The sequence below is a fragment of the Pan troglodytes genome, chromosome 17, assembly GCF_028858775.2.
Source record: "Pan troglodytes isolate AG18354 chromosome 17, NHGRI_mPanTro3-v2.0_pri, whole genome shotgun sequence".
NCBI lineage: Eukaryota > Metazoa > Chordata > Mammalia > Primates > Hominidae > Pan > Pan troglodytes.
Window position 1 is genome coordinate 52,896,154 of NC_072415.2, and position 20,625 is coordinate 52,916,778.

At 36.8% G+C, this 20,625-nt stretch overlaps 1 protein-coding gene across 2 annotated transcripts in view; it reads right to left on the reverse strand.

Annotated features, from left to right (window-relative positions):
* RIT2 (Ras like without CAAX 2) overlaps nucleotides 1-20,625 on the reverse strand; it is a 374,546-nt gene that overhangs the window by 327,127 nt on the left and 26,794 nt on the right. The window contains exon 2 of one of the 2 annotated variants that reach the window (XM_016933601.4): nucleotides 3,880-3,998. The exons of the other annotated variant lie outside the window; for it this stretch is intronic. The gene's annotated coding sequence lies outside the window, so the exon portion shown is untranslated. The remainder of the gene's footprint in view (nucleotides 1-3,879; nucleotides 3,999-20,625) is intronic. 2 annotated transcript variants of the gene reach the window in all.

Consider the following 20,625-nt stretch of genomic DNA (forward strand, 5'->3'; position numbering starts at 1 on the left):
AAGAAGAAAAGAGGCTTCAATTTGTGTTGGCACAGTTTACATGTTTGTGTGATTTTTGAACCTTGCTTCCCTAAACTCAGCATTTCAGAGGCATTCGAACCAGAGTGACTCCATCTTGAGTGAGGGCTAGGAAAAATGAAGCTGGGACTTGCTGGGCTGCATTCCCAGGAAGTTAGGTATTCCTAGCCTCTAGATGTTTCAGGTTAAGGGAACAGATTGATAGTATTTACTAAACAGATCCAGACTCAGGAATGTCCTGATATCCCGAAATCTTGAGAACAGAAGCATTCTTTAGTTTGCTTTAAAGATAATATCAATTCTTGCAAAATATAGTAATGAAGAAAATTAATCCTTTATCACAAACCCTTGTAGCAGAGCACATCTCCCTGTGATTTTTTGTTGCTGTTATTTTGTTATCCTATATATAAACAAGCATTTTACCTAGGGTGGCTGTGTTCCTCCTCTTACTATTGGGAACGCCCTACTCCGTCTATGGAGTAGCTATTCTTTCACCACTTTATTTTCTTAATAAACTTGCTTTGGCTTTACACTGTGGACTCGCCCTGAATTCTTTCTTGCGTGAGATCCAAGAACTCTCTTTTGGGATCTGGATCGGAACCCGTTTCCTGTAACACTCTGAATTGTTCTAAATAAGTCTTCGTGTTTTCTCTGTTAATTTGGAAATACAATGTTATCATCATCTCTTTAATTCCGTCTAGACTTGGCTTGTCTCTACCATGTTACCAACCTCCTTGTTTTTGTCCTTGCCCACCTACAGTCTATGCTTCATACAGAAACCGGAGTGACACATGGAAAATATCAATCAAATCCTTTTATATCCCTGCTCAGAATTTTCTGATGGCTTCTTATGACACTTAATATAAAATCTGAAATCCTTGCCAAAAACCTGCACAGACTTCTGGGTTTGATCCCTACTGCATCTGTGACCTTATAACTTATTGATGTTTCTTTCTGGAGTATTCTTTCACCAAATATTCACAAAGCTTTTCTCCTCTCACTTCCTTCAGTTCTCAGCACAGATGCCACTTCCTCAGAGAAGATACCCTTGAGAACAATAAAATAATAACTTTCTCACCTCTCTCTACCCCTCTTGTCTTGCCTTATTTTTGTCACATTACTTCTCATTAGCATTATATTATATTGTATCATATTGTAATATACATTTCTTCTAAAATGTAAGTTCTCTAGGTCCCTGTAGCTAGAAAAGAGCCTCGCACTGAGAAATGCACAAGTATATATGCCAAATGAATGAGCAAAGCAAGGAAAGTATGTTTATGGCAATGTTGCATATTGCTAGGAAAATAAGAGTGGGGGGACTTATTGCTTTAGAAGTTTTATTCAACTGGAAAATAATTTTTCACAGCTCTATTTAAGGAAGCATATCACCATATTGTCAAATAGACAATATGGGTTAGAGGAATTGGTAATCAACAGATTACAATCATATCACCAGGACCTGAAAGCTTAAGAATGTAAAGGAAAGCTATAATCACAATTTCTCTTTCTTCCCTTCTGCTTTTAGAAATATTTCAGGAGACAAAACCTATGGTGATCCTCTAATTTCTTCATTTATATTAATGGCAAGCTATAATGGAGAAAGTGGTAATAAGGAAGATGATTTCGATTCAGCTCAATAAAACTACAGTGAGTCCCTGAGTGCCAAGGACTGTGCTAGAAACAAACAGCAAAGTGCCATTTCAAAGAAAGAAACATGATGAGCTAAGAATCAGATTTGTTCGCAGGTCACACAGGATGTGTTTTTAACCAGAGTGAATGCAGTGGAGAATAAGGGAAGCAGCTTTTATTGATCTTGTTATTTATATGAAAACATGATTTGCCTGTTTACCACAGTGTTCATTAAGTGCATCAGCTATTATGTAGTGAATTTTTCCAACACAATGAATATATTCAGCTGAAAATTACCAGAGCAACCATCTTATAGAATGATAATCCTGTGAGAAATACAGCAGTAATCCAGTCAGTTAAATGTCTGCCCATAGATTCGGGTATTGCTATAACAGTCCACATGCTTTCTGCAATTACAAGCCAGCTCCATATTTCTCAGTTTATTTTCTGTATACAGCCAGTTTTATCATCCCTTAGACCTTGTAAAAAAGCTGGTAATTAACCTTTTCTTGTTGCACTTGTATAAAATGTGACTGAAACAACTTAATATAGGAACAAAAAAAGAACATTGGCTTTTCTTGGTGTTTTCATGGCTTCAAAGTGAAATGTATATTTTTACCAATAATTTTCTGGGTTTCTCCATCTCAGTGATATAAATCTTGCGGACTATTCTGTTGCATCTATAAGCAAGGGAAATTTTTAATTGCGAGGTTTGCTTTAGTGGTTCAGTTTCTCTGAAATTTGGAAGTAAACATCTTTTAAAAGTCCTGAATATTCTCCCTTTTCAAAACCATCTTGGTGTCAGGCTTAAGTTTTTATGATCACTCTGAATTGTTAGAATCCGATGCTTTTATTTCAACTCTAAGCTGTATATATCAAAATATATGGAACTACATCCCAGGTTCTCAACTGGCGATGGAGTTGGGGTGGCGGGGGGGCGAGGATGTGAATTTGAATGGGACAAAAGGAACATCTTTATTTCTAGCTAACAGTTGAGTCTAGCTAACAAATGAGTCTCTGATTGACAGTTGGCATTTTCTTCCATTGTTAATATATCTACCCTACTGGAGTACCATTAGCAGTATCCAAGGCTTTGTTACCAGTACACATATGTGCCTTTTGAATCATCTTCAGGTTGTACAGATATCTCAAGGTGTTGTTAATGATTATCAATACTTTAAAATTACAGTATTATTTTCTCTTCTGAGATCTTATCCAATGTGTGCTTAAGGAAGCATTTACATTACTATATTACATTTATTAATACTTTGACAAATTATTTTAATATGATTGGTTTTCTTTATAATTTTACCTTCTTTATTTTGTATTTAAAAGCATTATTAAGAGGAGAGGTTCCATAGATTTCATCAGACTCTCAAAGGTATCTATGACTCAAAATCTGACAGGTGAACTGGAAGCATACTATACCTTTTTTTGTTCACTTATTCCCCTTCTGAATCTCACTATTATCAAAAGAATTATCAGTTTTCAGAAAATTCATTTATGCCTCTAGTGTTTTGTTGTTGTTGTTATTGTTGTTTTGTTTTTGAGATGGAGTCTCACTCTGTCTCCCAGGCTGAAGTACAGTGGTGTGATCTCAGCTCATTGCAACATCCACCTCCAGGGTGCAAGGGATTCTCCTGTCTCAGCCTCCCAAGAAGCTGAGATTTCAGGTGGGTGCCACCACGGCCAGCTGATTTTTGTATTTTTAGTAGAGATGGGGTTTTACCATGTTGGCCAGGCTGGTCCCAAACTCCTGACCTCAGGTGATTCACCCACCTCAGCCTCCCAAGGTTCTGGGATTACAGGAGTGAGTCACCACACCTGGCCCTAATTCATGGTATTTTTATTCCTGAGCAGTTCACCAAGAAAATTCCAGAATTGGGATCTCTCTTCTAAGTCTTTTTCCAAATCAATTTGCTTATGACACTGTTGGCAGGGTTAATAATCAGCCAGGCCTTTAGGGCTAAGAGTTCTTTTTAGCTTTTTATGACTACATAAAATTGCAAAAAGAAAACAGGGCATCACTCTCAGAGACAAATGGGAAGAAACTCTTCAAGTCTTTGGGAAATTACACCTGTAATGTTTCAGTGAAAAACAAAGCAGTCAATTAGCAAGCTAGTCATCAACTCTTGCTAAGTAGCTAGGATGGATTGCTAGTCTAGTTCTTGCTCAGAGGACTTTAGGGTTTGGTATTTTTCCCCCATGCAGATTTCTTCCACAAATCTTTACCTTCTTGCCGTCTGTACTCTGCATTTCATCTGCCTGTTCTGAATCCCATTTTTCAGGCTTTTTGCAACTTCCCACATCTTGCAAGGTTGTAACTAATTAATCTCTTACTGGAATTGACACTAAAGGAAAAACAAAGATACAAGAAAATTTCCTCACATTCTATTTCTCTGTTATTCAACACTTTAACACTTACTAGGTGTAGGATGCTGTGGGAGAAAGGAGAATAAAGCATAATTCTCCTCCTCAAGCTGCCTTACACACTCTAGCTCCCTCTTCTCTCTGAATCATGCTCCCCACATACCCTTTCCGTATGTTTCAACGGATCCCATGTGTCTGAATTTAAAAAGTGATCTTAGGGTAAATTGCTATTTCTAACTAGAAATGTAACAACAACTTAATAACGAGGGTGTAGAACTCCTCAGGGGCCACAGTCCAGCTTTCTGAAAAGTGGAAGAACTGCATCATCTGGAAAAGTTAATGCTCCCATCCCCCAACTTCTTAGTCAGATGACAGCTCATCATCTCATTGGTTAGCATGAGATCAGTCCTCACTGACCCTCTGAAGTTTCCTCCACTTGTTTGCCTGTTTATGTTGTTTGTTTTATTCTGACAGCTTTTTGAAAGGGTGCTATCATATGCTGGATATGACTTTCATTGCTTGGTTATGTTCTTTTTATCACAACATAATAGCAGAAAACGTGAAAGAAGTTGAATGTTGCCAATATTTTGTTCCTTTGGATGTATCTGGTGTGGCATTTAAAGGTATAATATCATTCTTTCTTTGTGATGCTAGCTCCAAACATATATTTACATGTAAATTATTACTGATCTCCACTATGCACTGTCTTCATATAACTAAGGCCCTCGTCCAAAGATAACCCTGCCTGATTATCTAAGCCTTTAAATTAAAACCTTACCTCTTTAAACATGGATTCGCTTTTGCAGATATCATCATATGTGAACTGAGTTAGAGGTGGATGTGGATACAAAGATGAAAGCAAATATGGACCCTGCCATCCAGGAATGGCAATTAGGAACCCTCCCCTCCAGCAATCCAAACTGGTTGACTGGACATACCTGGTTTCCACTAACCACAAAACATAAGAGCCCTATAATGGCATTTAAAGAAGTTTTGCTGTGCATAAGAAAAAAATTAGAAATAATATGTGGGTTCTAGGAATGTCTCATGGAAGAGGTAGCAGTTTAAATGGGTGTGAAAGCATGGAAGGGTATTTGATAGGCAGAGATAAATGAGAGAAAATGTTGTTATCAATGACATAGTGGGAGGAACAGGTGGATTCCTCCCACCAGTTGTGTGGGGACCATAATGTATGTGAAGGAAGGTGAAAAAATGGGTAGTTTTACAAAACAAAATTATATTGCTTCAGAAACAGCCTTTTTATTTTTTAGATACACAATTACAGATAGTAACTTTACTAAATAATCTTTTGCTATTTAGGAGCAGCATAAGAACAGTGGCAGTAATTAGAAAGTAGAGATCAACTAAATTAAACTCACTTAATATTTAGGTAAAAATTTTGCAATTAAACCACTCAACAATGAACACACTTGAATCTCTTAACATCTTTGTCTGCATACCTTCAGATTTTTCTTTGCGTATGTTTGTAGGCATTCATTTGTGTGTTTATACATACGTGTATGTATTTATAAGTAAACATGAGATTACACTGTACAAATTGTTCTGTAACTTACTTTTTTCAACTAATAATTCCCATCTTTCTACTTCAGTAAATGTTTATGTTATATAAAATTCTGACTATGTTCAAAGTTCCCCAATGAGTCCTGAAATTTTATGGATACCTAATTTACCCAAACTGGGATCTCATCCAAAACTGTGCATTACCCCTTATTTTTGTATGCCTTATGACTTTTTCTAAGATACGTGTACATATATGTTCATTGCAGCCATATTCACAATAGCAATGACATGGAATCAACCAACATGCCCATCAGTGATAAACTGGATAAAGAAAATCTGGCACATATACACCATGGAATACGATGCAGCCATAAAGAGGAATGAGATCATGTCCTTTGCAGGGACATGCATGGAGCTGGAAGCCATCATCCTCAGCAAACTAATGCAGGAACAGAAAACCAAATACCACATGTTCTCGCTTCTAAGCAGGAGCTGAATGATGAGAACACATGGATGCAGGGAGGGGAACAACACAGGCTGGGTCCTGTTTTGAGAGCACAGTGGGAGGGAGAGCATCGGGAAAAATAGCTAATGCATATTGGGCTTAATACCTAGGTGATGGGTTGATAGATGCAGCAAACCACCATTGTACACATTTACCTATGTAACAAACCTGCACATCCTGCACATGTACCCTGGAACTTAAAATAAAATAAAATAAAATAAAAATTTTAAAAGACTCTTTTAAAAACACAGTACTAAGATGTGTCTTAAATTATTTATTATTTTGAGTTTTGTTGTTATTAAATTCAACTCTATCCTGCTTTGATTTCATGCTTACCAAATAAGAATACTCATATTCCCTGCTATATTTAATGTTTAAATCAGCAGCTCTTCCTTTTTTTATTTCTAATATAGGCACCATTAGTAATAAAAATCAGTTTTTTCACATTGATCTATATATGATACTAGCAAAAGAAAACTAATTTTCTCTTTCATAAAGTGGCATGAACAGAGGTTATGCTGAGAGAAGTTTGTAGGCATTTTCTTTTCTGCGTGTCCATGATTAACTTCTTTGATAAGAAATTGACTCCTTTGTAAATCTTAATGTTTAATTAGTTTAGAAACTGTGAGAGGCTTCGATACAACCAGTCCTAAGCATACTCAATGCATACATACATATATTTTGCTTTATAAAGAATGACTTTTTATAGAAAAATTGAATTCTGTCTTAAAACACAAAATTTAAAGTATGAAGTTCCTGTGATTTTTTCTTAAATATACTGCTTGTTTCTGAGTCTAAATATACATGCATATTATTTTTAGCATCATTTAATTATAGTTGGAATTGTGGTTGCAACCACCTTTTCAATTTGCTGCCATTTTGCCTCTTGCCACGAAGTTTCATTCTGGCTCCCCCTCTTTTTGTCTAAGAACCCTGTCAGTCTCATCAGATGAGCCAAAAATGCCCCTGCTTTTTTCAAGCTACACTAGACAAAAAGGAAAGAGAAGAAAAATGGGCTTTTTGAAGATGATTGAATTTTGTATGAATCCAAAGCTCATTTCCTTTCTGGCTTTAGTGAATAAAAGGATATTTGCGAGATCCTGCAATACTAAGTATCATTTTTTATCATTTTAACATAGGGAGCCATTTCAATAGAAACAAGCTGAGATGAAGGACAATTAAGCAGAGGCCTGGCTTTAGAGTGCTGTTGGCATTCCTAGACAGGTTCCTTTTTGTGATAATATCTAAGTTCTATTCAATTTCCTCAGCTTTATACTGTGGTACTTACAGCTTCACATTATTCAGATTGTGAGAATATATTATTTATTTCTTCTAGAAAGCTTAAAACGTTACTACTGAAACCTGGATATACAGAATGATGACAAAAAGAGGGCCATCCCCAAAATGTGTTGACCGATTTCTGCAGTTCATTGAGTGCTTATGAAATGTTGGTCTACTTAGAGCTGCATAACTACAGTATTCTTTCTGTTAAATTGATCTTTTTTCCCCTCTCAGTAAGTATTTATTGAGCATCTACTAAATGCCAAGCTTGGGATACAGCTGCAGTGAACAGGAAAAAAAGCAAAAACTAAAACAAAAATCATCCTGCCTTACATAGTTTATGTTCTAATGAGGTATATGTTGTGTTGTGAGGAAAGAGGAGTGTAGGGGTAACCAGAAAAAAAAAAGGTATAATATGAAATATACTGAATTTTGGTAAGTGCTAAAGTAATACCTAAACACTGTGCAGGTCACTGAGGGTGGGAAGTTGCCAGGATGGTCTAATAAAGAAGGTAACATTTGATTGAGGTCCATAGATATGTCTAGCAACATCTCTTTCTAGCTCACGATGCTGAAGAAGGCAGAGAAGACTCATGATACCAGATGGTCTAGACATAAGTTAAATCCTAAGAGAGACATTCAGATAGCAATGGCAAAGAGTGTGTTGTTTCTTTTTAAGAGGCTCAAACACAAGCCTCGGTTGAATCCAATAGGACCTATAATTTCTGTTTCTTCATAAACACTGTCAGAGCAATCATAGGTATATAGTGCCAGGAAATAGAAAATGTGCCTGAGTGTTTTCTATGTATACATATTGAGAAGGCAAAATTTTGCTTGTGCATGTGAGGTTGTTTATTATAAAATATTATAAAGAAATCCATCTATTAGGTAGCTAATAGAATCTCATTCAAACTCCCAACTGGGGCTGAAATTTCTTGCTTGTATCCCTGATGACACGGCCAAAGTACTCTTTTCTTGAACATTTTTTTCTGTGGCATTTTGTCGTTGGGTAGCTTCTATTCCAACGAAAAACATCTTCATGTTGAGTTTAAGCCTGGCCCTTTGTAACTTGAAATCTTATCTGTTTTTATCATTATTACATTTTTAGTGAGAATCCTGTAACACCAGGAGACTCCAGTTCTTGTCCAGGATTAAGCACTAACTGGCTTTACGGCTATGATGATTCATGTAACATCTTTCAAATTCAAATTGTAACATGAGCAATGTAGCAAGCACTTTTTATAACTGACAGCCCATCACTTACCTGACAGCTATTGTGCCCACCACCAGTCACCATGTCTATTTCTACAGCCTGAACAAAGTCTATGTGCATTTACCTGTGTATTCTTTATTAGATGTTATTAGAGATTAAAACAATAATGTCTAGAGCAGGTAGTATGTAGCATTTTTTTAGGACATTGAATTTTTAAATGTATTATGCTTCCATTTTCTGTGTAAAATAAGGCAAAATTACCTAGATGCTGACTTCTCTTCCGCTAATTCAGGTTAATATTGCCATCATATTCTCAAATTTAGCAAAACATTAATATCGTTTCTGACTGACATGCCTTGCTTCCTCCAAAGACATTCTCTTTTGAAAGGGATGCTAAAAAAAGCATCTTCCTGTGACCTGGACCAATTTCACAGTCAACCGCAGCATATTGCATACCATGGACAGCTAAGCTTTCTGCTTTTTATTACTGTGAGTAATGACATTGTCAGTGTTTAATTTTCTAATTTTAAACTCCCTGGCTGAGATTTCAAATCTCTCAATACTCTCGCACTTGACAATTCCTCTAACCACATCTCCATTCTCTACAAACCTAAACTCTCCACAGGTTGAGACTGTCCCCACTCTGACCTCTCTGTGTGCCAGGTGCATTCTTGCCACTGTACTTTTGCCCAAGCCTAGAGAGAAGGGTCTACATAGTTCCTTCCAGCTAGTCTTCCTTCCAGGTATAGCTAAATTCCCCTCTTTGTAAAAAAGCCTTTCCTGATCACTGCCACATGTATAAATCTATACAGCCTCTGAATTCCAAAACATTTAGAACCTCTTTTTATGGATATATTCAACACCTCTAAGTAGTCCATAAGTTCCTCTAAGTCTCATGGATCCTTGCATCGTGCACATGCTAAACATCACTGGCTCTGTGTACTACCTAGCATAGTTTACATTCCTCCTGGAGCCGTCAGGGAAAAGAGCATGGCTACAGGGTGCAGGCAAACCAGGGAGAAGGCTAAGGAGAATCCCAGACTCCCGCTTCCCGGGACGTTTTTGGCCTCAGATATGGAGCTTTGGACCCAGGAGAGTTAAAGGCATTGTCTCAGATTATCTTTCTTAATCTTCTTCTGATTTGTTTCTCTCTGACTGTGGTCTTTTTATCTCAGCTGCATCAATCTTCTGTCCAAGGGCATCTACACAGTCCAGAGGGCTAGTATACATCCCAGAGGAGCAGGAAAAGGAGCAGGGACACTGTAAAAGATGTGCCCTGGCTGGACTGCAGGATCCCCACCGTAATTAAATAAAATTCCAGTGACAGAGCAGAGCCCTGTCAGATAAATTACATTATGTTTGAATACTTAGCACTTTTTTTTCTTGGGCAAACATCAAAGATAATTTATTTCATTTAAAAAGAAAACAATTGCAATTGCTCTATAAATATTGTTCAACGTAGTAGCAAAATAATTTATAGAAATACAGAGCCTTACAAATCATCTAATTCAATTTTTAATTTTTCAAGTGAAGAACCAAAACAAACTAAAATCACAAAGCTTGTAAAACTTATTCATGATCACTCTTTAGGGAAGGCTGGAGCTGAGATTTGTGTGTTTTTTGTTTTTTGATTTCTTTTGTTTTGGTTTTGTACTAATAAGACTGGAAATAAAACAAAGACTGAACAGACAGATCAGAAAAAAAATACTGGATGCACTGTAATGAACATTTCTATTCCGCTATAAACATTTTTGTGGCCAGGTGACTGGAAATCAAGCAAACATATTTTTCAGATATTTTCATGTATATTAAGACACAATTAATTTATGAGTGAAGAATCTCCAATTTTTCCTATAAGACTAGTGTATTCCCCAAAGATCATCGTTAAGTAGGGCTCTGATGACAGCTAAAGCCGTCAAGAGGGTTCCTTGGAAAAACTCCAAGCAAGGGAAACCTGACTTATGACAGGTGAATACAAAAGACAATTTTCCTTTCCCATAATTGAAGTCAGTGTCATTTTTCCATTTGATATTTTAAGCGTCAGCAATATGTCTAAGCAAACTGGAGACATACTACATTTGAACGTACATTTAGAGGCTATAATCCTGGTTTCATCAGACCCACTGTCGGTCAGTGAAGTTGGTCATGATTGGACTTCTCCCCTACAAAGGAAAGGAAGCCTCTGCCTTTGAATTTCAAATTTGAATATGAAAAAGGCACCTGAGCTTCAGTGTCAGTCAGTAAAAGTGTCTCTGTCACCTACCTGGGTTCTGCCACAAAATCTGCAAATCTTACTCATTACATGTGATGACAGTTGCTATTAAATACTGGTTTTATTAAGATGTTCGTTAATTTTTGTATTCAAAAAGTAATTAAAGAGAGGGAACTGAGGCTTTAAATTTCACTCAGTATTCTCCACACTCAGTTCTTATGTTTCTTTGTATTTATTAGTAACTAAGACCTCTGGGTCTAATAGACTTTCAGGCCACCAATCTATATTCAGTTCCTACCCTGTGCCAGGCCACTTTCCTCTGTTAGAGAATGTATGCACATCAGCTAATTCCTCACATCAGCTCATCAACCCTGCAAAGGCAGGCATTTTTCTTCCCATTCTAATGATGAGAAAAACAAGGTCAATACAGGTTGTATATGTTCTGCTCTCCAATGTAAAACTTACCTGATTAGTGACAGATAAAGGAGTTGTATCTGGGACTTTCTGATTTCTCACACCTTGCTGTCTCCTATTTAATGTTTCTAAATTTAACCATTAGGTAGGGCTTTTGTGCAACATTTGGATGTTTGATCACATTGACTTAGACATCCAGCTCATGGCAACCTGAAGCTGAATGACAAAAAAAAACCACCTCCTTACCTCACACCTCTGCTTCTCCCTTCTGCCCCCTTATTGCTTACGTGCTACTTTGTTTTTTGTTTTGTTTTGTTTTTACATTTAGGCTTGAAAAATTGGCATTGACCTTAAATAATTTTTTATTTTCCAAAACCCACTATATGCTTATTTCATTTGATTCTTTCACAAAGCAAGGTAAGAAGGGAAATTCTTAAATCTCCCAATTTACTGCAGAAGACACCAAATCCCAAGGCAGCCATTCAGTGACTGGCTTAACATCACTTGCTGCCACTCACTTGCTCTAAGAACAACTTTTATTCCTGTTGTGTCCTGTATGCTTTCCATAGGGTTCGTTCTTCTTAAGAAGGATGACCATGTAATTTACTATCCAAACTAGGACACTTTTGAGGATGAAAAAGGATTCTGTTTGGAATAAAGCAAGGACAACAGGGATATACCAGGATCCTGGGGCGAACGTCAACAGATGGCCAGCCTAGTCTAAATGAACCTGAAAGTTTCCTTTTAAACAATGATCCTTATTAGCAAATTGCCGGGAGTTTTGGTGACAAATGAAAGTCTCTGTTATGTAAGAAATTAATCCAGTTTTTCTAAGTCATTGATATACTAATTACACATATAGATCTATTAATGGATATACACAAACACTAATAAAAAGGCCCAAAAATATTTTACCCTTTGGATGTTTAAACTTACTTATGTTTACATAATAACACTTAGAAAAATAATCATGATGCTGCTTATGTTACAGCACTTTATAATTTATCTACTGCTCTTGTAAGGAGCTAACATCATTTATTATTTTTTAAGCTACATAATAACTGTAATGATAATCATCATAATTATGGTTAATATTTATTAGCAACCATGCATTCTATCAATCAATCCAGCTCAGTAAACTATAGAGTAAGTATTACTGTTTCTCTGTATTGGAGAGAAAGAAATTTAGGGACAGAGAGATTTGGTAACTTCATTGTCATGCTGCTGCTAAGTCTGACTTCATATGTGCTCTTACTACTATTCATCAGGAGTTCTCCACCTTGAGATAAATATGCATGCCTCATCCTTCCTGTTTCTTTCACAGACAAGCAAACTAGGGTATCAAGAGGCTGAGTTCCTCCTAGAAGACTCCTGATTACTAAGAGGGAGACCTATATTTAAAACTCAGGTCTCTTTATTTCCTGTTTGTTCTGCCCTCTTTTATCACACAGTGCTTCATGAATAACAGATTTATTTTTAATCAACACAATAACCTGTTTAATTATGTTCAGAAACTTCAATGTGAGTTTCAAAGCCTATATCAATAGCATTCCTTGTCATGCTATTTAACTTTTCTTCTTTCCTTCCTTTCTTCTTGCATTCATTTTTTTCCATCCTTCTTCCTTCCTGACTACTTACATCAAACATCCTCTGAGCAACTGTTTAATTCTTAGCAGTAGGCTAAACACAGGTTACTCTAAGACAACATAACTTGTTTAAGATAATCATAATCTGGTCCTGGACTTTTTTTGTTGGTAGGTTATTAATTACTGCCTCAATTTCAAAATTTGTTATTGATCTATTCAGGGATTTGAATTCTTCCTGGTTTAGTCTTGGGAGGGTGTATGTGTCCAGGAATTTATCCATTTCTTTGAGATTTTCTTGTTTATTTGCATAGAGGTGTTTATAGTATTCTGTAATGTAGTTTTTATTTCTGTGAGGTCAGTGGTGATATCCCATTTATCTTTTTTTTATTGTGTCTATTGGATTCACAGCCAAATTCTACCAGAGGTACAAAGAAGAGCTGGTAACATTCCTTCTGAAACTATTCCAAACAATAGAAAAAGAGGGACTCCTCCCTAACTCATTATATGAGGCCAGCATCATCCTGATACCAAAACCTAGCAGAGATACAACAACAACAACAAAATTTCAGGCCAATATCCCTGATGAACATCGATGTGAAAATGCTCAATAAAATACTGGCAAACTGAATCCAGCAGCATATCAAAACGCTTATCTACCACGTTCAAGTCAACGCCATCCCTGGGATGTAACGCTGGTTCAATATATGCAAACAAATAAACATAATCCATCACATAAACAGAACCAATGACAAAAGCCACCTGATTATTTCAATAGATGCAGAAAAGGTTTTTGATAAAATTCAACACCCCTTCATGCAAAAAAACACACAATAAACTAGGTATTGATGGAACATATCTCAAAATAATAAGAGCTATTTGTGACAAACCCATACCCAATATCATACTGAATGGGCAAAAGCCAGAAGCATTCCCTTTGAAAACAGGCATAAGACAAGGATGCCCTCTCTCACCACTCCTATTCAACATAGTATTGGAAGTTCTGGCCAGGGCAATCAGGCAAGAGAAAGAAACAGAGTATTCAGATAGGAAGAGAGAAAGTCAAATTGTCTCTGTTTGCAGATGACATGACTGTATATTTAGAAAACCCTATCGTCTCAGCCCAAAACCTCCTTAAGCTGATAAGCAACTTCAGCAAAGTCTCAGGATACAAATTCAATGTGCAAAAATCACAAGCATTCCTATATACCAATAATAGACAAACAGAGAGTCAAATCATGAGAGAACTCCCATTCACCATTGCTACAAAGAGAATAAAATACCTAGGAATACAACTACAAGGGACGTGAAGGACTTCTTCAAGGAGAACTACAAACTGCTGCTCAAGGAAATAAGAGAGGACACAAACAAATAGAAAAACATTCCATGCTCATGGATAGGAAGAATTAATATCATGAAAATGGCCATACTGCCCAAAGTAATTTATAGATTCAATGCTAGACTTATCAAGCTACCATTGACTTTCTTCAAAGAATTAGAAAAAACTACTTTAACTTTCATATGGAACCAAAAAAGAGCCTATATATCCAAGACAATCCAAAGCCAAAAGAACAAAGCTGGATGCATCATGCTACCTGACTTCAAACTATACTAAAAGGCTACAGTAACCCAAACAGCATGGTACTCGAACCAAAACAGAGACATAGACCAATGGAACAAAACAGAGGCCTCAGAAATAGCACCATACATCTACAACCATCTGATCTTTTACAAACCTGACAAAAACAAGCAATGGGGAATGGATTTCCTATTTAATAAATGGTGTTGGGAAAACTGGCTACCCATATGCAGAAAACTGAAACTGGACCCCTTCTTTACACCTTATACAAAAATTAACTCAAAGTGGACTAAAGAATTAAATATAAAACCTAAAACCATAAAAACCCTACAAGAAAACCTAGGCAATACCATTTAGGATATAGGCATGGGCAAAGACTAAAACACCAAAAGCAATGGCAACAAAAGCCAAAATTGACAAATGAGATCTAATTAAATGAAAGGGCTTCTGCACAGCAAAAGAAACTATCATCAGAGTGAACAGGCAACCCACAGAATGGGACAAAATTTCTGTAATATATCCATCTGACAAAGATCTAATATCCAGAATCCATGAGGAACACAAATAAATTTCCAAAAAATGCCCAAACAACCCCATCAAAAAGTGGGCAAAGAATATGAACAGACACTTCTCAAAAAAAGACATTTATGCAGTCAACACACATAGGAAAAAAAGCTCATCATCACTGGTCATTAGAGAAATGCAAATCAAAACCACAGTGAGATTCTATTTCATGCTGGTTAGAATGGTGATCATTAAAAAGTCAAGAAACAACAGATGCTGGCAAGGCTGTGGAGCAATAGAAAGGCTTTTACACTGTCAGTGGGAGTGTAAATTAGTTCCACCATTGTGGAAGGTAGTGTGGCGATTCCTCAAGGATCTGGAACCAGAAATACCATTTGACCCAGCAATCCCATTACTGAGTACATATCCAAAGGATTGTAAATCATTCTACTCTAAAGACACATGTACACGTATGTTTACTGCAGCACCATTTACAGTAGCAATGACTTGGAACCAACCCAAATGCCCATCGATTATAGACTGGATAAAGAAAATGTGGTACACATACACCATGGAAAACTATGCTGCCATAAAAAATGAGTTCATGTCCTTTGCAGGGAGATGGATGAAGCTGGAAACCATCATTCTCAGCAAACTAACACAGGAACAGAAAACCAAACACTGCATGTTCTCACTCATAAGTGGGAGTTGCACAATGAGAACACATGGACACAGGGAGGGGAACATCACACACTGGGACCTGTCAGGGGTTGGGGACTAGGGTAGGGATAGCAATATGACAAATATCTAATGCATGCAGGGCTTAAAACCTAGTGACACGTTGATGGGTACAGCAAACCACCATGGCACATGTATACCTATGTAACAAACCTGCACGTTCTGTACATATATCCCTTAAAGTATAATAAAAAAACGTTAGTCATAATCTATTGAAAGATGCAGACCTATCAATTGAGGGTTTCTGTAGCCTGCACCATGGCCATGTGTGAGGAGCAGTGGGAGTATCTTATAGTTCTGTGGATGAAGCTGGGATGAGGGGGAGGTAGGAAAGAGTAGGAAAGAGTAGAATGAGAAGGAAGCGGGAGGCTTTTTTGAGGAAATGCTGTAGTGGCTTTGCAGAATGAGAGAAGAAAATATCTTTTTAAAAGTATTTATTGACTACTCTTATATAGCATTAACAAAAAAAGAAACAAAAAGAAAAATAAAAGTATTTATTAATGTATTAATTTTTATTTAATAAATAATAATTGTATATCTTTGTGGGGTATAATGTGATATTTTTATCTATGTATACATTGTGAAAAGATTAAGTCAAACTGATTCACATATCTATTACCTCACAACCTTGTTGGGTTTTTTTTGTAGCAAGAGTGTGAAAAAAATCTATTTTTTTAGCAAGTTTGAAATACACAATATGTTGTTATTATTTTGGTCACCACACAGTACAATAAAATACTAAAAAGTATTCCTCTAGTCTAACTTTGTACCCTTTGCTCAATATCTTCTCTTTTTTCATTCTTCTCCTTTCCTACCAGCCTCTGGTAATCACCTTTCTACATTCTGTTTCTATGAGGATTTGTTTAGAGTCTACATACATGAAATTGTAGTATTTGTCTTTCTGTGTTTGGCTTATTTAATTTTGCATAATGTCCTCCAGTTCCATCAATGTTGTTATAAATGACATAATTTCCTTATTTTCTTAAGGTTGTAGAGTATAGGGTTAGCATACCTTATCCAGTGACATGGTTTGGCCGTGTCCCCACCCAAATCTCATTTTGAATTGTAGCTCCCATAATTCCCACATGTGGTGGGAGGGACTTAGTGGAAGATAACCGAATCATGGGGGCAGTTTCCCCCATACTGTTCTCATGGTAGTGGACAAGTCTCACAGGATCTGATGATTTTATAAATAGGAGTTCCCCTGCACAAGCCCTCTTGCCTGCCACCATGTAAGACATAGCTTTTGCCTTCTGCCATGATTAAGAGACCTCCCCAGCCACGTGGAATTGTGAGTCCATTAAACCTCTTTTCCTTTATAAATTACCCAGTATGTCTTTATCAGCAGTGTGAAGATGGAGTAATATATTCAGAATGCTTGGGACCAGAAATGTTTTGGATTTCAGATTTGTTCAGATTTTTAAATATTTGCATTATTCTTGTCAACATTCCTAACCCCAAAACCCAAAATATGTTATGCTTTAATGAGCATATCTTTTGAGTGTCATGTTAACACTCAAAAAGTTTTAGAGTTTGGAGCATTTTAGATTTTTGGATTAGGGGTATTCAAGTTGTATAGACATTACAACTGATACAACAGAAACACAAAGAATTGTAAAAGACTACTATGAACAACTATATACCAACGAATGTATAACTTAAGGGAAATAGATGAATTCCTAGAAACATGCAACCTACCAAGACTGAATCAGGAAGAAATACGCATGATGGAATACCATACAGTCTTAAAAGAAACAGTACTTTTAGAGGGAGCTGTTGGAGAATTTACATGTGAATAGCAGGGTAAAACGTAAATGCAACTGTAGAGAAAAGTAGAGACAAAACTTGAAGGCTGTGTATGCCCCACTGCGGGATTCACATTTTAATATGAAGGCTGGGGATGAAGACCACATCTCTCTCCACAAAAGGCACTGCACGGCTGGCCAGAACAAGGCCCAGGGGCTCCCGTGACCAGTGAAATAAAGCATGCAAAGGGAGCCACAGGAAGGGCTATGGGCAAAGAGTAGGAAGCCTGGGGATGCTAACCTCCTGGACGAAAAGATCATGCTCTATCTGGCACATGGCTGTGGAGAAGGAAGAGGGCAAATGACACACTAAATGGCTTCTCAAAGACAGTTCTGAGAAAGAGTAGGTCTAAATAGAGTGCAATAAGAGTTCAAATCTTCCTGCAGGACAGTGACTATGTCACGTTCATCTTTGATTCCCAACAGGTGGTGCAACTGCTGGCCCAGAGTAGGTATTCGTGGCTGGGCATGGTGGTTCACACCTGTAATCATAGCCCTTTGGGAGGCTCAGGTGGGTGAGTCACTTGAGGCTAGGAGCTGGAGACCAGCCTGGCCAACATAGCAAAATCCTGTCTCTACTAAAAATACAAAAATTAGCTGGGTGTGGTAGCAGGCATGAGTCCCAGCTACATTCTGAGGTATGAGAATCACTTGAGCCTGGGAGGTGGAGGTTGCAGTGAGCTGAGATCACACCACTGCAGTCTAGCCTGGGCAACAGAGCAAGACTCTGTCTCAAATAAAATAAAATAAAATAAAAAAGTAAAGAGTAGGTATTCATGACTCATTGAGTAGATAGAAATAAGAGATAAGATCTTAAAAATAACCATAATAACACTTGGATGTGTTCCAATATGTCCTTACTAACAGGCACTATTTTGAGCATTTTATAGACATTAATATAACTAATCTTCAAGATAATCCTGGGAGTCACCTCAGCACCTGTGTCTCCCTTTGAGATTCAAATAAGTTTTTGAGCTTTGATTACTTTTAATTATTCATGAGGTTACCTTACTTGGTCTTACCAAAAAGTGACAGTGTGATTTCCTTCTCTCTGGTCCTACAGTATCTGTATTCAACAATGTTGTGAATAAAAACCACAGGTCGTTTTATTTCAAAGGTGTCCTTCATCAAATACCTGTCTTGTATCATCTTTGTCTTCTTAGTTTCAGGTAAGAGTCTGAGGGCATTTGTGTAACTGCTCGAATAGTACAAGAATAGTCATAAGTTTATTGAACAATATTTCTTTTTCAACCATTCCTGTATTGAAGTTGCTGAAGTGGCTCGGTGGTCCTTGGTGTGGTTGTCTAGAGGCCAACTCACCAGCACAAACAGCACTAGTCGGGAAACATAAGTGACAATGATGTGAGCGACACATGTAGAAGCCAAAGCTTGCCTCTAGTTACACATAATTTCAATCTTTGCTATTATTGTTAGTCTGTTGTTTCTTAATAATTTTCTTCATTAATATTAGGCTAGTGTATGGACACAATTACAAAGCCTAGTAGCCCAAAATCAGAAGAGTTGATGTCTATTCCAGTTCCTGTACATAATAGCTGTATAGTCTTGAGCAAAACTGTTAAAATATCTCAGATGTCTCCTCTTCGAAAGGCGTATTACTCCCTACACCATTTTTAATCTCTCTTAGAGAAACTATGTAAAAGCAGAATAAAAAACTTTGAAGACTTTCAAAATGTTATTAAGGTACTATTAATGACATTATCTGAAGCAGGCTTGCTGGGAACTTTTGCAGTTGCCCAACATTTACAAAAAGAGAATGTAAGAAACAATGAAGCCAAATTATAAGTTCTTTAATGTTCTAATATTTCTAATACATTGTATTTTATGAATAAGCAGTCCACTAAGATAGTTTAGTAAAAACTTGAAGCCAAATGAAAACTTGTTTAGTCTGTATCTTGAGGAATATAAGAGGCAGGCTTTTATGGATACCTCTATTGCATAAAATTTTCCTCACAGTAAAAAAACTGGTGTAATTCAGGGCAAGAATAGAAACAGGATAGAGAGGAAAATATACAAAGTTGTAGCACAATATTCTATCTTAAATCATTTCATGACTTTTATTAACAGCAAAATTCAAAATAAATTATTCATGAAATTTGTCCACAAATATTTTCTTGAACTTGAGCTGAACTTTGATGAACACAGTGCATTTGGTCTGACATATTTATCATCATTTTCATGGCCTCCATTCCACTTTGCTTGGATTGTTATAAAGCAGCAACAGTGAATTAACAGAATCCATAGCTACCAACCAAGGGGGACCTTATTGGAACATATCTATGTTCAATGTTCTCCTTTATGCAATATTTGTTCTTGACAGAGGCAATCTAAGGAGAGGTATGTAAAAGTGTTAATTACGGAAAAAACGTGAGGCAAAGTTTTTATCATTGATTATTTTGGAAAAATATAAACTGAGAGTTCACTGAAAATACAGTTAATAAAAAATAATCTAAGGTTCTTGAGATAGTTGTGTATGTACACATGTATGTTTTAAATAGAGTTTTCCTGGCAGAAGATAATGATGCCCTTTCTCACCACTCCTATTGAATGTAGTGCTGGAAATCCTGGCCAGGGCAATCAGGCAAGAGAAAGAAATAAAGGGCATCCAAATAAGGAGAAAGTCAAACTACTCCTGTTTGCAGATCCTATATCTAGAAAACCCTATAGTCTCAGCCCAAAAACTTCTTAACCTGATAAACAATGTCAGCAAAGTCTCAGGATACAAAATCAATGTGTGAAAATCACCAACAACAATGAAGCCGAGAGCCAAATCAGTAACACAATCCCATTCACAATTGCCATAAAAAAGAATAAAATACCTAGGAATACAGCTAACCAGAAAGGTGAAAGATCTCTACAATGAGAACTACAAAACACTGCTCAAAGAAATCAGAGATGACATAAACAAGTGGAAAAACATTCCAAGGTCATGGATAGAAAGAATCAATATAGTTAAAATGACCACCCTGCCCAAGACAGTTTGTAAAAAAAACTATTATAAAATTTATATGGAACCAATAAGAGCTCAAATAGCCAAGACAATCCTAAGCAAAAAAAATAAAAAATAAAATAAAGCTGGAGGTGTCATGCTACCCAGTTTCAAATTATATTACAGGGCTACAGTAACCAAAACAGATTGGCACTGGTACAAAAGCAGACACATAGACCAATGAAACAGCATGGAGAACCCAGAAATAAGGCTGCTTACTTACAACTATCTCATCTTTGGCAAAAC